General features: G+C 33.2%; 1 protein-coding gene across 2 annotated transcripts in view; it reads right to left on the reverse strand.

Annotated features, from left to right (window-relative positions):
* Positions 1-17,630, reverse strand: part of ALCAM (activated leukocyte cell adhesion molecule) — a 209,835-nt gene that overhangs the window by 176,735 nt on the left and 15,470 nt on the right. The window lies entirely within an intron of this gene.

Below are 17,630 nucleotides of genomic sequence, written 5' to 3' on the forward strand. Positions count from 1 at the left end.
TTGAGTGTTTCATATTTCTTCATTTCTGTCTAGAAATAGTTCTTTCTCTTTATGTATGCCCTGAGGGTCTTTTACTCATCTCTGAACCTGAGACTAAAAAAAGTTAAAAATTCTTATTATTACTTTATTACTCTTCTAAATTTATAGTATTCTAGAATGGCAGTAACAAAATCATTATATAAGTGCAAATGATACATTATGCTTAGTCTATTAAAGTTCTCCTTCACAGCAACAATGAATAAAATTAAAATTTATTTTAAATTTCTTTTAAAATATTTCATACCCGCAAAAATGAAGATGTTAGGTTTCTGCTTGTTATTTATAAGTTAAATGACATATTAAATGATGTTTGCAGCAGATTTTTTTTAAAGGCAGTTTTCAAAACCTAATAGTAAAGTATCTGTTTTATCAATGGCAGGTTAGAAGCTTTCAAATACTTTACCCACAAACATACTATAAGAACAATACTTTATCATTCTTCTTAATGGTCCAGACAAGGGCTATCTGCTTTTCTCTTTCTTCCTGTGTATGTTTAAAAGCATCTGTGCCATTTTATCAGCCTTAACAGGACAACATAGTTACCCCTTCCAACTATTATGCTTATAACCTCAATTATTTAAAAACAGGTAGGGACAACTTATAAAATCTGTATGTAAGAATAAATGTATTAACAACTCAGTGACAGAAAGTAGATGATGATAGGGATGGGGTAAGGAAATTTAGGACAATGTTTGCTACTTTTTAAGAACGGTTTTTATACAAAGGGATGTAGGCTGTCTGCTAACCAAGTTTATCTTAGCCAGTGGGTAAGAATGCTCTGTATTCTAAGGCCAATGGTGACTGCTGAAAAAGAGCCAAAGTTTTCCAAACAGAGTGGCTCTTGTTGTCTTTGTGTGAACTGACTGGCTCTTGGACTTTCCAGAGAGGGTAGGTTTTCACGGTTTGAGTGGTCAGAAAAGGATAGCCTGGAAGATTGGTCCAAAAGCGTAAAACCATCAGGATATAACATTAAACCATTAAGAGATTATGAAATTAGCATTAGTTACAGTAACTAGATATAGTCTTTTGCTTATTTCATTCACTTTTTTTCATATTGAAATCTGAAAAAAAATTAAAAGAATTGTAGACAATAAATCTAGGCCTAATATGTGTATTTATATGCAACAATGTACATTTATTGCCACTAAATATTCCCTCTTAACTACTCTGAATTGCTTTAACTAGTTATTTGACATATGGGTAATAATAAAATTTATATTCTGCTATAATATGACATTGTAATTTATACTTTCAAACTTACAAAGTTTAAAAGGAAAGATGAGTATTGTAAACATACCAACAATCACTACACTAGCTTTTAGAAAGCTAACAGGCATGCAATTTCCTCTGAAGCTAAAGTGTAAAGAAAAAAAATAGTCAGGTCAGCAAATATTTACTGAAATTTGCTGGGTACTATGATGCATAAAGAAATGATCAGTGTCTGAACTGTATCTGAATAATTTCTGTTAAACCCGAAATGCAATTATTTTTGAAATGGAAAAGACCACCAAACTCAATTAGCATTTTAAAAAATGACAAAAATCAGTTGCTATCTGTGTTTTAAGGGAATTTCAAATATGCCTTATAAGAAATTCACATTAGTGGCTGCATTTCTATGTATTTTGAGTAAACTAACCAAAGTCACTTAAGATTCACAAGGAAAAGAGATGAGAGTAGAACAAAATAAAAGAAGTGTGAATGTAGTAAAAAAAAAAAAAATCAAAGAAAAGAAAGAAAAGGAAAAAAAAGGCTTATGAGTCCTAGAAGGCTTAGAAGACTTTTTTCTTGCTCTTGGCAGAAGGAACAAAGCAACAAGCAATCTCCAGTGCTAAGAAAAATGTAGACATGAATTCATGGTGATTAGAAATTGGTAAATATTACCAGCTTCTTTATAAATGGCTCTCCTAAACATGCTATGGTTAATGGTTTAGGGTACAAAAGACATGACCAAAGCAAAAGCCATAAAAGAGGCTTTTATACTAAGGAAATAATTTATACAATAAACACAAGTGTAGTCATTCCAGCTGGCATGCTGCTATCCATCTTAATTATTGCAATAAATGAACCACTGGCCATCACATTTAAAAGACTATGGAAAACTGGATGGCTACCAAAAGATCAGAAAGAAAAGCTTTATGTTAAAATAAAGTGATGATTAAATTGAAAATCAGGCCATAATGCTGATGATACATTTTCACTGGGCTAAATAAGGTAGCATTGTCTTTGAAAATTATATTTACTTGACCTCATAAATTACTCAATAATTTAATAAGCAACTATATAATTTGTGCACTATCCACATACCAGATTGTATTTACAGAAAGCATTTTTTCTGCTGAAAAAAATGAAAGAAGAAGGGCTGCAGTGGGCATGGGTCAGCACAGCATAGGCTAATTGAAGTTCTGGTATATAGACAGCACTGCCTCCTCTAGGAGAGCTGTTCTCAAAGTGTGGTGCCAGGACCAGCAACATCAGCAACATATGGGACCCTTTTAGAAATGCAAATTTGGAACACCTCTTCAGAAATACTGAATCTGAAATTAGGTGTAAAGCCCAACAATCTATGTTTCAACAAGCTCTCCAGGTGATTGAAAGGCACTTTCAAGTTTAAGAACTACCATTCCACCAAAACAAAAGCTTCATAGGACCATGTTTTGTTTACTGCTGCATCCCTAGCATCCAACTTAACACAGTAGCTAACCAATGGTAATCACTCAACAAATGCTTGTTGAATTAATTAGTTAAGAAAGCTTTTATTAAAAAGTGGATTTAAAATGATATTCTAAACCATTATTTTACATATTTTAGTGCTGTCAAATAAATAATTTTATTTATCAAACAGAAGTTCAATTTTTTCTTTTTTTTTTTCTTTTTTTTGAGACGGAGTCTCGCTCTGTCGCCCAGGCTGGAGTGCAGTGGCCGGATCTCAGCTCACTGCAAGCTCCGCCTCCTGAGTTTACGCCATTCTCCTGCCTCAGTCTCCCGAGTAGCTGGGACTACAGGCGCCTGCCACCTCGCCCGGCTAGTTTTTTGTATTTTTTTAAGTAGAGACGGGGTTTCACCGTGTTGGCCAGGATGGTCTCGATCTCCTGACCTCGTGATCCGCCCGTCTCGGCCTCCCAAAGTGCTGGGATTACAGGCTTGAACCACCGCGCCCGGCCAGAAGTTCATTTTTTTAAAAAGCTTCATCTTATTGGTTCAGTTCTTATTTGCGTTTAGTCAAATTATATTTGGAAAACAAAGTGTTCTTTAAAAAGGTATGTGACAATCATTAAATAGTCTAGAATTTCTGAATGAGTGGTTAATCTGTTGTGTTTTGTTGTTATTGAAAATTGGAGGGAGGGCTATTTGAGGAAAGATTGATCATGAAAAATGGAATCTACTACCTATTCATGAATATATTATGTCATGTTAAATAAGAAGTGATAGCTGTAAGTTTAAATTGATATGTTTAAATCTATTATCTCTATACCTGGTATAAATTATTTTTTAAATTTCATCACCCATTTAAACTTGCAGTTATCACTTTTTGTTATTCAACATAACATAATGTACTTATATAATTTTGAATTACAAAGCAACTCTAGCACTTTGACTAGGTTTACTTCATATACACATGTGTACCACTTGCAGAAGATATAGTAGTTTTCAAAAGTAATGTTTACAAGGAATAAACAAAAATCAAAACTTAAAACAATAGTATAATATTTATCTGTAAAGTTTAAACTCACATTGCCAGTTAGATATGGGAACAAATGCCAAGAGAAAAATTTATTAATCTCAAAAGGCAGAGTAATGGCCTCATCATTTCACAAAGCACAATTTCAGGAGACACACTTTATTGTATTTTTTTGTGTGAATTATAAACTTTAGTAGAAAATGGGAAATAGGGCAAAGTAATACATTTTAACTGTAGCACACCAATTGATATAGCCTCACAAAAAAAGGTTATTTTAAAAAATTAGTTCAATTCATCTACAATAGGAAACCTGTCACCATAAGCTGAAATGGGATAAAAGTCCACAGATAGTTAACACTTTCATGCCACCTAAAGGCATACATATGCTTTTTATGAAAAATTACTATCTCACATGCTAACATTTAATAAAGGAACTATAAAACTGCTAAGAGGCGATGGTCTTTGGAAAGGTATGGTAACCTTTAAGAGGGCAATCACTTTTTCCTGAATACTACTTGCAGAGTTGACCATGCCAATAATCACTGATACCATGAACATCAAGGACAGGCAGAGGACTGGGCAGTAGGGAAGCTATGGTTCCACCATATTTTTACTGTTAGATAGTAGATATTGCTGAAGAATGTCTAAAACTTCATTAAATCCACTAGAAATTAATTCTACTTAAAAATTCAATTTGTACTAATGCCTTTATTCGTCTTTTGTTTCTACCTTTTAGGAGGAAGCCCAGTAAGTTTCTGATAATCTTGTCCCATTTCTCAGTTTTGCTTCTTTCTCCAGATTTGAGACATTGCACAATCAATCCTTGTGCTTTTCCAAGTTCAGTTTTACCCTTTGAGTCTGATCTTTCTTTCCTTTTGGCTCCCACAGATATTCAGATATCTTCTATGTCAAACATTCTCAGGAAGATCATACCTCCTAGCTCCTAAACCTCCTATTTCTCTCCTTATGATCATCACTAAGCTCCATTCTCTCTCTTCATTGTATTCCAGTGATTTGCAGAGCTGCCACATTCTTGAATTGTTGAATATAGACACAGTATTTTACTCATTTATTCAGCAGCACAGTTATAACTTGCTTATGATAGGTGTCTAATAAATGTTAATTTAATTAAATTAAGCAAAAAATGCTACAGTAGGCAATTATTATTTTGCTTGCCCAGTCTGCTTTATTAGCACATCCCAAGGCTTCTTGAAATTGCACAGAAACCTGTCAACTTCCCCTTCTCCAATCTTAGTTGACTGGTCCTAAAAGGACACCTGACACAAGCTAAGCCAATCAGAAACCTTTCCTTGTGAATTCAGAATTAGGCAAACTATGTTTATTAAATGGAGGAGAACTGAATCCAGAAGATATGGGCTGCGATATGGCCTTAGAATCAAAATGGGGTAGTCTTCAGAAAGAGAGAAGGCAAATGAAAAGAAAGAAGAACTGAGGAATTGAGACACAGAGAATTGACAGCCTTCATGCCCTTAATTTAAATTCTTTCTTGAGATCTAAGTCCTAGCTTCATTACAGAGATGCATACTCTACTATAGCTCTGTTACAGAGATTTCTTGTGCCCTCATAATATATCCCCCATGTTTGCTTAAGCTAATTCCTGTTGATTCCTGTCATTGCAGTAAGATATCCTAAATAACATGGTGTCGTAAGTCATATTGAGTTAATTGCTTTTAACTTAATAGTAAAAGAAAAGCATATTTTCATGGGTATAATCTAAAATGGAGAGCTGATATAAAAGAATCACTTGACATCAAACAGAAAAAAATGTGTCACATGAGTATACATAGAGAACAATTTAGTAAGAAAACATCTCTGGATATAAGAAATAAGAGTTCATTTTTTGCAGTGAATTTCTCTATTTCTCTTACTCTCCAAGAACAAAAAGTTCTTGAATCTTCATATTATACTTTATAGGATTACAGTGACACTGTATGAAACATCATCCTGAAAAAGTTGCATTGAAGATTGTTCAATCTGAAGAGTGAAAACATATTCCATTATGGTCACTGAATACATATTTTAATGGAAAGATCTTGAAAAGCCCAAAAAACTGCTAAGAAATTTTAATACCACAAATCCTTTGTTAATAAGTTGGCAGGGCGGTCATTTGATGAAAAGTCAAATCATACATGTTGATTAACTTAAGATAAACTTTGAGAATAAGTTTATGGCATAAGGTACATGCTTTATTTACTGTGCTTACAGTTATAACGTTAGAAAATACTCCATGAAATACGGTCATTATTACCTTGCTTGCATTTTATTTCATTAATTATAAAACTATAACTACTTTCCACATTAGTAGAAAAAACGAACACATACAACCAAACCTTACAAGTCTGCTGCAATGGACTCAGTAAAAACAAAGATAATTTTTGTAAGCTACTGAATTATCTAAAAAATTTCCCAAAATATAGTCATTGGCTTGCCATGCTTGTTTTATGACTGCAGTTAATATTAAAATGGAAAAAGAAACCACCTTTCTGCCTAAGCAATTTTGCAAATGTCAATAAATCTATAGATTACAGGAGAAAATTGGAGTTGTATAGTACTAAACACAATGTAATTCTGAAATTAAAAAAATGTTTTCAGGAGTAGTTTATGGAATATATTATATGCCTTGTGTTTTCCTAAAAATAGTGAAAACTTATTAAAATTTTTTTGGGACATAGGTCTGATTTATAAAGCCAGACTAGCTGGAAGGCATCTAAAGAAAATCCTGCAGCTTTGGTAAATGTAAATAACAACAAAGAAGCAGAGATATTTCTATGGGCCTGTTGAAAAGAGAACCAGGGATTCAGAAAAGCCTAGGCACGTGGGAGGAAGTACAGTCATTTCCAGATCATGACGTTTGCTCTGCAGGAGATAAATACCTCAACATGCTTATGCTTCCCTCATCCCATGCATGTCACTTCTGGATACTTATGTATGTCCTTCTCAGATACAGAGATACATAGGTAGTGAGTCATACGTCAGGGAAACACGTAGCAAAGTAAAATGGGAAGTAAACAAAATCAACCGATTGTTTTATATTATTCTGTATTTTATTGGTAGATTCAATTGTCTAAGAATAAAATTTTAACATTTTCAGCTTTAGGAGGCTTACAGGATGTTTTCATACTTAGTCAAAGTACTATAGCACTTGGCTACTAGTGAAAGTACCATAGTGCTTGAATACTGATGTGGACCTCTTGAAATAATGGACTCAAAATATTTTGTAAAAATACACAGGCAAAAAATAACAGTATTTTGATATTATTGGCTGCTTTTCCAAATTTGCAATTATGCATATTTGAGTGAGTTTAAAATAAAATTTAGATAATATAAATTCCAAATCATGTGGAAATCTTACATGTATCTTCACGGAAATAAATAATAGGGCTTTTTGTATTTATTTGTTTTGTTATTCTGTTGATTTTGACTTATAATGCAGAATTATGGTTAAGAAGGTACCAGACATCAAATAATCCTAAATCTGGGCACTGTATTTCATTCATGTAGTATATTTTACTTCTAAACACTGCTTTCCAAATGCTGGTTTTCCAAATGTCTCAAGTCAGACATAAGATTAAACAATGTTAAATTTCTTTATACCAGGAGTTAGCAAAGCTCATTTCTATTGTGAATTCTAAGAGTGAGTGTAAGTATATACCATTCCAAAATTAATTTGGTTGTGGTCTAATTATTCGGATCACAAGAATTTAGGAAATAGTTCTCCAGAAATACTATGCCACAGCTTTTAAAATAATCCATCCTCTTAAGTGTGGTTCAACAGTCTTGAGTGTTAAAAAATTATTATTGATACAAAATTTAAATTCCTCTTATGGTATGTTTTCTTCTCACACTTGCTTGCCATCACATGTATAAATTTATTTCTACTGAAGAATATTTGCACTTCTGTTAATTATATGTTTGGGTGATTATTTTTTTTAGTAGATATCCTCTAGGCTTACATTGTTACATTTGCGAATCACTTCAAAACATCAAGCAAGAAGCAAACTATGCAACTTCATCTTAAATGTGATTTAACTTAAACATAGACTAATATTAAGAATGGCAATAAAAACGAAAGATCCTTTTAATGCCAATATGTTTGTAGGTTTATTACAACAAATAAGAAAAAAATTCACAAGCCTAAGGAAGGCGAAAAGAAACAAGTAACACATAAAAATGAGTACAACTATTATCCTAAAGTTTCATAGGAACTATAACCAAAAGTCCTAATTTCTCAATTCATAATAAATAAATTAGTAATGCTGTTGTTACAATAATTTTACACTACAATCAAACTAGAACTCAAGATCAAGAAACTCACTCAAAATCACACAACTACATGGAAATTGAACAACCTGCTCCTGAATGACTCCTGGGTAAATAATGAAATTAAGGCAGAAATCAAGATGATCTTTGAAACCAAAGAGAACAAAGAGACAATGTACCAGAATCTCTGGGACACAGCTAAAGCAGTGTTAAGAGGTAAATTTATAGCACTAAATGCCCACATCAAAAAGTTAGAAAGATCTCAAGTCATAAACCTAACATCACAACTAAAAGAACTGGAGAACGCAAAGCAAACAAACCCAGAAACTAGAAGAAGGCAAGAAATAACCAAGATCAGAGCAGAATTAAAGGAGATAGACACATACACACACACACACACACAAAACCCTTCAAAAAATCAATGAATCTAGGAGCTGTTTTTTAAAAATAATAATAATAATAAAATAGACTGCTAACTAATAAAGAAAAAAAGAGAGATCAAACAGACATAATAAAAAATGATAAAGGAGATATTACCACTGAAACCACAGAAATACAACCAACCAACAGAGAATACAATAAACACCACTATGCAAAGAAACTAGAAAATCTAGAAGAAATGGATAAATTCCTGGATACATACACCATCCCAAGACTAAACCAGGAAGAAGTGGAATCCCTGAATAGACCAATAGTAAGTTCTGAAATTGAGGCAACAATAAATAGCCTACCAAACCAAAAAAAAAAAAGACCAGGACCTGAAGGATTTACAGCTGAATTCTACCAAAGGTGCAAAGAGGAGCTGACACCATTTCTTCTGAAACTATTCCAAAAGCTGAAAGGGAGGGACTTCTTCCTAACTCATTTTGTGAGGCCAGCATCATCATGATACCAAAACCTGGCAGAAGTACAACAAAAACAAAAAGGAAAACTTCAGGCCAATATCCCTGATGAACATTGATGCAAAAATCATCAATAAAATACTGGCAAACTGATCCCGCAGCACATCAAAAAGCTTATCCACCACAATCAAGTTGGCATCATCCCCAGATGCAAGGCTGGTTCAACATACATAAACCAACCAATGTAATTCATCACATAAACAGAACTAAAGAAAAAAAAAAACACACAATAATTATCTCAATAGATGCAGAGAAAATCTTTGATAAAATTCAACATCCCTTCTATAAACCAGGTATTGAAGGAACATATTCAAAATAATAAGAGCCATTTATGACAAACCCATAGCCAATATCCCACTAAAAGGGTAAAAGCTGGAAGCATTCCCCTTGAAAACCAAGACAATACAAGGATTCCCTCTCTCACCACTCCTATTCAACATAGTATTGGAAGTTCTGGCCAGGGAAATCAGGCAAGAGAAAGAAATAAAGGATATTCAAATAGGAAGAGAGGAAGTAAAACTGTCTCTCTTTGCAAATGACATGATCCTATATCTAGAAAACTCCATCATCTTAGCCCCGAAGCTGATAAGTAACCTCAGCAAAGTCTCAGGATAAAAAATCAATTTGCAAAAATAAGAAGTATTCCTATACACTAACGATAGATAAGCAGAGAGCCAAATGATGAATGAACTCACATTCACAATTTCTACAAAGAGAATAAAATACCTAGGAATACAACATAAAACGGATGTGAAGGACCTTTTCAAGGACAACTACAAACCACTTCTCAAGGAAATAAGAGAGAACACAAACAAATGGAAAAACATTCCATACTCATGGATGGGAAGAATCAGTATTGTGAAAATGGCCATACTGCCCAAAGTAATTTATAGATTCAATGCTATTCCCATCAAACTACCATTGACTTTCTTCACAGAATTAGAAAAAAAACTACTTTAAATTTCATATGGAACCAAAAAAGACCCCATATAGCCAAGATAATCCTAGGCAACAAGAACAAAGCTGGAGGCGTCATGCTACCTGACTTCAAACTACACTACAAGGCTACGGTAACCAAAACAGCATTGTACTGGTACCAAAATAGATATATAGACGAAAGGAACAGAACAGAGGCCTCAGAAATAACACTACACATCTACAACCATCTGATTTTTGACAAACGTGACAAAAACAAGCAATGAGGAAAGTATTCCCTACTTAATAAATGGTGCTGGGTAAACTGGCTAGCCATATGCAGAAAATTAAAACTGGACCCCTTCCTTAGACATTAGACAAAATTAACTCAAGATGATAAAGTATTAAATGTAAAACCCAAAACTACAAAAATCCTAGAAGAAAATCTAGGCAATACCATTCAGGACATAGGCATGGGCAAAGATTTCATGACAAAACATCAATAGCAATTGCAACAAAAGCAAAAATTGACAAATGGGATCTAATTAAACTAAAGAGCTTCTGCACAGCAAAAGAAACTATCATCAGAGTGAATAGACAACCTACAGAATGGGAGAAAATTTTTGCAATCTATCCTTCTGACAAATGTCTAATATCCAGAGTCAGTCTGCAAGGAACTTAAACAAATTTACAAGAAAAAAAAAACCAACAACCCCCTTAAAAAGTGGGCAAAGGATATGAAGAGACAGTTCTCAAAAGAAGACACTTATGCGGCCACAAACATATAAAAACAAAGCTCAACATCACTAATCATTAGAGAAATGCAAATAAAACCACAATGAGATACCATTTCATCCCAGTCAGAATGGTGATTATTAAAAAATCAAGAAACAACAGATGCTGGTAAGGCTGTGGAGAAATAGGAATGCTTTTACACTGTTGTTGTAATGTAAATTAGTTCAATCATTGTAGAAGACAGTGTCGTGATTCCTCACAGACCTAGAACCATAAATACCATTTAACCCAGCCATCCCATTACTGGGTATACACCCATGGGGATAGAAATGATTTAAGATACATGCACAGGTATGTTCCTTGCAGCAGTATTCACAGTAGTAAAGACATGGAATCAACCCAAATGCCCATCAGTGATAGGCTGGATAAAGAAAATGTGTTACATAAATACAATGGAATACTATGCAGCCATAAAAAGGAATGAGATAATGTCTTTTGCAGGGACATGGATGAAGTGGGAAGCCATTATCCTTAGGAAAGTAATGCAGGAACAGAAAGCCAAACACCACATATTCTCACTTATAAGTGGGAGCCAAACAATGAGAACAGATGGACACAGGGAGGGGGACAACACACACTGAGACCTGTTGAGGGGGTAGGGGGAGGGACAGAATCAGATAAATAGCTAATGCATGCAGGGCTTAATACCTAGGTGATGGGTTGATAGGTGCAGCAAATCACCATGACACACGTTTACCTATGTAACAAATCTGCACGTCCTGCACATGTATCCTGGAACATAAAATAAAATTAAATATAAAAAATAAAAAAATTATACTAATTTTGCACTAGTAGTTTATTTTAAAATAATGTACATATTATAAATGTTCAAATCAGATAAAGTATATAATTAAAAAATACAAAGGCTTCCCTCCTATCTCATATTAGCAATCCCTTTCAGAGATGCCCACTATTAAGGTTCCTGTGTGTTCCTTAGGAAAAAAAAATCTATGTATATATGAGCATACAAGTAGGTATATGGTTTTGTGTGTTTCAAAACACATTCCATTTTAAGCAAACATACCACACACTGTTTTGCGTATCTTTTTTTTCTCACTTTCATCCCTGTATTTTTAATAAATAAGGATAAAGAAAATTGTAGTGGGATAATTTTCTACATAACAGAATTTTTTTCCTCTTTTCTATTTGAATGTGTCATATTTGTCATATTTAGTACACCGTATTTTCCACTTTTCTTGTATAAATAATAAATAGCTAACATTTCTGAAGTCTTTTCTACTTGCCATTCACTTTGCTCATCACTTTCCAAAAATTATCTCACTTTGTTCATTCAACAAAGAATTCATATAAATACTATTATTCTGTTCATTTTACAGATAAAGAAATTGGCTTAGAGATTTTACTTGCCCACCACTTAAGTTACTTGTTTCAATTATTCTTTCTTCCATTTTTCTTTCATAAAATCCTTAACATACTCATTCAGTCTTTACTGTCTAAAACGTGACTGCAAAATCTCATGACTTTGAATCCTCAAGAGCTAAAGATCCACATGTTGTGATTAGGATCATTTGGAATCTAATTATTAAGTTCAAAATATACCAATTATATATTTTTTGAAAGAAAGAAATATCTGGTTTCTTAACCCTAATAAGTTTTCTTAGACAAATATTTCTATAACCAAATATTTAGTGAAGCTTCAGGTCCAACATCCCCAAAATAAAAAATCATAAACAATTTGAACCAGAAGGAAACTTAAATTACAGTTTATTCCTATTAAATTACAGATAAGAAAAATGTTGCCTTTATTACTAAATTTATCAAATTTACCATCTTTCTATACTAAACTAAGTTTAAAGAGGCAGCAGAACATCTCTGCTTGGAGTATGGTATATGTATAACATTTTGTAATACTATAAGAGGTAGAAGTCCCTGAGTCTTCCTCCAAAGTAGTATTTCAAATTTGAGGAACTAGCTTTTTCCTTCAGCAATTGCGTGCTGTTTTGTTTTTGTTGTGGGACAGTTGTCTGCGGAGATGAGGAATCATGGATCAGTGTTCTCATCACAGCTATTAATTCACCTTTTACCTTTTCCTTCACAAGGTCTTTTCCCTTCTTTACAACAACTGCATTCTATAGGTTTAATCATTTTTTTCTCTGAACCAAATCTAATTTCTCTATATTATAAATATAACATTATACTCTCCTGAAAAGTTTGTTCAGTGTTAAGCAGAGGAGAGTATGTACTTCTGTCTTTATATTTTCCACACTCTGTTACTGCTTGCTTATACTGTAATGCATTTTTATTCCTATGTCTCAATTATTTTATTGATGGTGCACGGGGACTGGGAAATCTCAATCTGCAAAATGTCATATGCTTAGTGCTTCATTATGGATACTGATGAGAACAAAAAAGTGCAAATTTTTAAAAAAGAGATAATGCAAGCATCATTTTTATTTGGCAGTAGAATAAAGTCTCACAATCACATGGAAGGGAGCCCACTCAGTTGTTACCTAATGTCATCATTGTACAAGCAAAGAAGCAGAACAGAAATATGAAGTGATTAACCAAAATCTCAGGGCTGCTGGTAAAGGTAGGACTGGGTCTCCTGTTTCCTTCTCCAGCCTTTCACATCGCTCTACCACTGATCACTACTGAAAGCCCTCAGCTAGAAGGAAGTTCCTGGTCTCAATTATTAACTTGACAATGATCCTGGTAACCATTACTGATTCAACAGTGATGAACCAACGTTCATTACTAAATATTTTTCCATTTAATCACTAAATAATAGAGTTAGTGAAGCAGACTATTTACATAGAATCTGTTTTCTTAAATTCTTTCTTATTGTATTGTATGTGAAGCAACTATATTTAACAATGTAGGTGTGTAGTGAACAAGTACAGACAGGTTCTGCTGTGAGAGTCAATGTTATTTTTTTTTTAAAGTTAGTACCTTCGGTATCCTTCAAACATCTAAAGAGAAAAAGCTAATAGAGTGTGCAATATTTCCAGAAGGCAAAGTAAACAAACAACAAAAAGTAAAGTAAAAGATGATCTTATGTTTGAAATGTTTCTGAGCTTTGTTTGATGGTTTCTTGATTGTGTGTGTGAGTGTGTGTGTGAGGGTGGGAACGATTATTTATTTTATTTGTATTTCCGCCTGCCCTTCCCTGTAGCAGCAACCTCATTTGGAAGCTCAGCCTTTGAGACTACTACATACTGCTGTGGAACACAGAATTAGTCCTCAGTTACTCTAAAGATTTATCTTGTGGAAAAAATCTCAAGATTTCTCGGATTGGAGAATGACCTGGGGTTAAAGGAAGAGGCAAACTGAAAATTTGTCAATTTGAACTATCACTAACATTCACTATAATTTTACGTAGGGTGAGACTGAAACTATTGGAAAAATAATGTTTATTGAGTAATTTGCTCATGCTACCTTTGATGGGTGCTTTCAGATGAAAGAGTTAAGATCAAAAGAATAACATTCCAAACACTGGGGAGTGTGCTTGGAAAAGGAATATAATGATACTCGTTATCTGGTCTTTCCTGAATTAGCGCTTTGCATCTAAACATGTATGCTTCTTTTAAATACACCTAGCTTGATGGGAAAGAATATACTTTCCACACAAATTTAATTTTAAATGAAAAAACCTTCAATTCACTAAGGAAACAATTACATATATATGTTTACTGTGGTATAATGACAAGCCCAAATCTAGACTGTCAGGAAGCAGGGTCTAATGCTGGGGACCCATGGGGAATAGGGATAGGAAGGTAGGGTATAGAGAAACATCTTGCACAAATTAGGCATTTTGGGTAATGTCTACAGCCAATGAGAATGGATTTAATTTGGCTCTATTTTTGAAAACAAAACAAAACAAAGAAATCTGTAACTAGAACCAAATCCATTTATGCTGGCCTTGAGTATTTCTATTCAGTTGGCCCATGCATAAACCATTGTGCAGTTGATTCAAAACAGATGTAGAGGCACCTGTTCTAACACAAGACATTTTACAAGACATTCACTTCTGTCTTCCTAATTCGGCTTTTCTAATATTAATTTCTTCTTTCTTCAGATTTGTTTACCCAAACTTCCCTTTTCAGAATTTGAGAAGTCACCTACTTGTGTCTCTGTTATACTCATTTCTTAATTTTAACTTCCTCTATAGTCTTGGAAGGTCAACTCTTTGGGTGAAGAGAAGCAGAACCTCAATGCCCAAGTCTTACTTCAGGCCCATCAATGCCTAAGTTTAGAGTAGATCATTCAATAGTATGTGCTCCATTCGCCCATGAGGGAGTAGTTTTGAAAACACTGTTTTTCTAGATTCTCACTGGTTCGGTTATGGAACTGAACCTATATAGACAAGTCTTCGGCACCCACCACAGATATGAATATATTCAGATGCACTCAGTTGAAAGTCAACATGTGCATGGCATATTTATATAATTGTACTATTAAGTAATATTCTTTAGACTATTTAACTGAGCTTTAGTTTCATTATAGAATTAAGGAGACAAATACAATTCAGAATTCCTAAAATTTAATAAAGAACCATAAATTCACATCTGCTGTTGTAAAATTTGGCAAACATTGTTAAATTTGAACAAAAATGCTCTGGATTTCAAGACATCCTTGCATCAGAATTTCTCTGTAGGAAGTTTCTTTACAGCCATTGCTCTTCCCACTTCAAAATAAGAAATTAACTGAACGTTAGTTATTGAGCAGAGATTCAAATTTGGGCTTACTAGAATGTATTACCAATTAAGTGTCATGGCAAAGCAGTAAAGAAAATTTATTTTACATCATGATGCTACTGGTCCACATAAACAGTTGGCTGTAATTTTAAACAGCAAGTTCCTTTTCATGCTGGCTTTTCATCTTATCTTTCTTTCCTCTCTGAAGAGAGGTCCACTCATTCCTCTCCCCGTTTCTCTTCAGTACAAGCTGCTCCTTTAAGCTTCATTTGTCCTCCAGCTTTTACAGAATACTCTCTTTTACTGGAATCACATCTTTTATTATAAAACTTGTCTTTTCAATCTAATCCTATTTACATATACAAAAATAAGGCTTGTTAATGATGAAAATTATTTCACCACATTAACTCTAGATTCTATTTCCATGGAAAATTGAGAACTCTATATATTTGTATATGTTTGTGGAAAGATTATTTTGTTGGGTAACAACATCATGAATGTGAAGCCTAGATTACATGCCAAGAATCCAGGACCAGACAGTATTTGTCTTAGAAATGGATGACATTTTTTCAAGTAATAGAAAAGATTTTTTTTTTTTTAATTGTCACGTAGCCTCTTTGATTAATCCAGAATCTTAACTGATCACTGATAGGGCCCAACTAGGTTTATATATTTCAACAAAGAGAAAATCTTGCTTACTTGGTTTTATTTGATAATGCCTTTGCTCTGGCTACCTTTTGATACATAAACTACACTGCATTCAAAGTCCTATATTTAAAAGGGTGAAAGTAAGATTACAATTTATAATTTAAAAAATTAAAAAGGGTCACCGTTTTTAAACTTAAAATTGGTTTACAAATATATTAGCCATTCTTTTGTAAAGTACTATTTTACATGGAGTACAGCAGGTATTTAATAAACGAGAGTTATCAGTGATAATGTGTTGTATTTATATTGGTTTATCTGGACAAGTATTTTAAATAATATATTAGAAAAGTCTTAGAATTTCTGAGCAAGAATTCAGAAGGCAGCTTGCCTCAGAGACCAAAGAAGTAAAAATTTACTAACAAGGTAAACTGGAAAAGTGATATGGGAATTGGCAGAGTAAAACCATGATATAGAAGTTAAAATTCTGAAGGACGGGGAAGGATCAAAAGTAAAGTAAGGAAATAAAACAAAGCTTATAAAAAAGGACTTAAGTTGAAAGATTATAAGAATTTAAGATTATTTTGTCCAGAGCAGAGACACCAGACTTAAAACTATTAAGTTTTCAGCTACCAAATACCATTGAATAATGAGATCTGTGATAAATCCAATTCTGCACTGTTTTTATCAGTAAAGACCTATTTCTTAAAATGATATGTTAGTTTCAAGAGCACAAGGTTTATTTTTCAGTACAAATGAAACATCATTTGAATTTATATAATTTTGTTAAGTTAGTGACTGAATTTCAAAGTTCTCTTTCAATAGTCAATAGTTTTGTAAAAATAATACCAGATTTCTCCAAATTTTCTCTAATATTTTACTCTTAACAGTATTCAAGACACGGTCCACAGTACAGATGTATTTTCAGTGGTACAAATATATTAAATACTGCCTGCATTGACTGATTAATCTGCTTATGAAGTCTTTCCTATATTATTTCTGCTAGATTATGAGAAATGCCCTAATCCAAAGGTTTAATCTACTAATTAAAAATAGAAGAACTAGTATTATCGTTCATTCACTTTTATTTTGAATGTATGTCTACAATTACCCCGCAGGAGAAAAAGTAGTTTTAGTATCTTCACAAACCTACAGTTTTTTAAATAAATTAGTTTAAATAAATTTATATAATTCTCAGGATGATCTCACATTTAATGAACAGACTATGTTCAATATCTATGGAAACTCAAGAAGAGTACTTATGTTAACTTGGATTGGCACCCGGGAGAAATCTAACTTTATTCCACTTGTTTTAACACTCAATTTGCATAGCATGGTAGAACAAGGCAAATTCTTTTTAGGACCATATTTCAGGAGAGTTGTCACTCCCTCAATTTTTAAAAGAAATTGAACAATTTTCTCAGTGTAGATATCTCTTATTCATACAATATTATATGTTATTTAAAATAGGCTTCATTAATAATTAAGAAATGTAATTTTGACTAATGCCTTTATTCAGTTGTCATGTATGTACTGAGAATGTACTATGTATCAGTAGACTAAGAAATCCAACTTTCACTAATGCATTTATTCAATCATCATGTATGTACTGAAAATGTACTACATATCAGTAGACACTGTGTAGAAAAAAGATTAAGTAGACACACCTCCAGCCTCCGGGAACATAAAAATCCACTAAGGGAGAGGGACAAGAATAAA

Source organism: Piliocolobus tephrosceles, chromosome 2 (genome assembly GCF_002776525.5).
Source record: "Piliocolobus tephrosceles isolate RC106 chromosome 2, ASM277652v3, whole genome shotgun sequence".
Classification (NCBI taxonomy): domain Eukaryota; kingdom Metazoa; phylum Chordata; class Mammalia; order Primates; family Cercopithecidae; genus Piliocolobus; species Piliocolobus tephrosceles.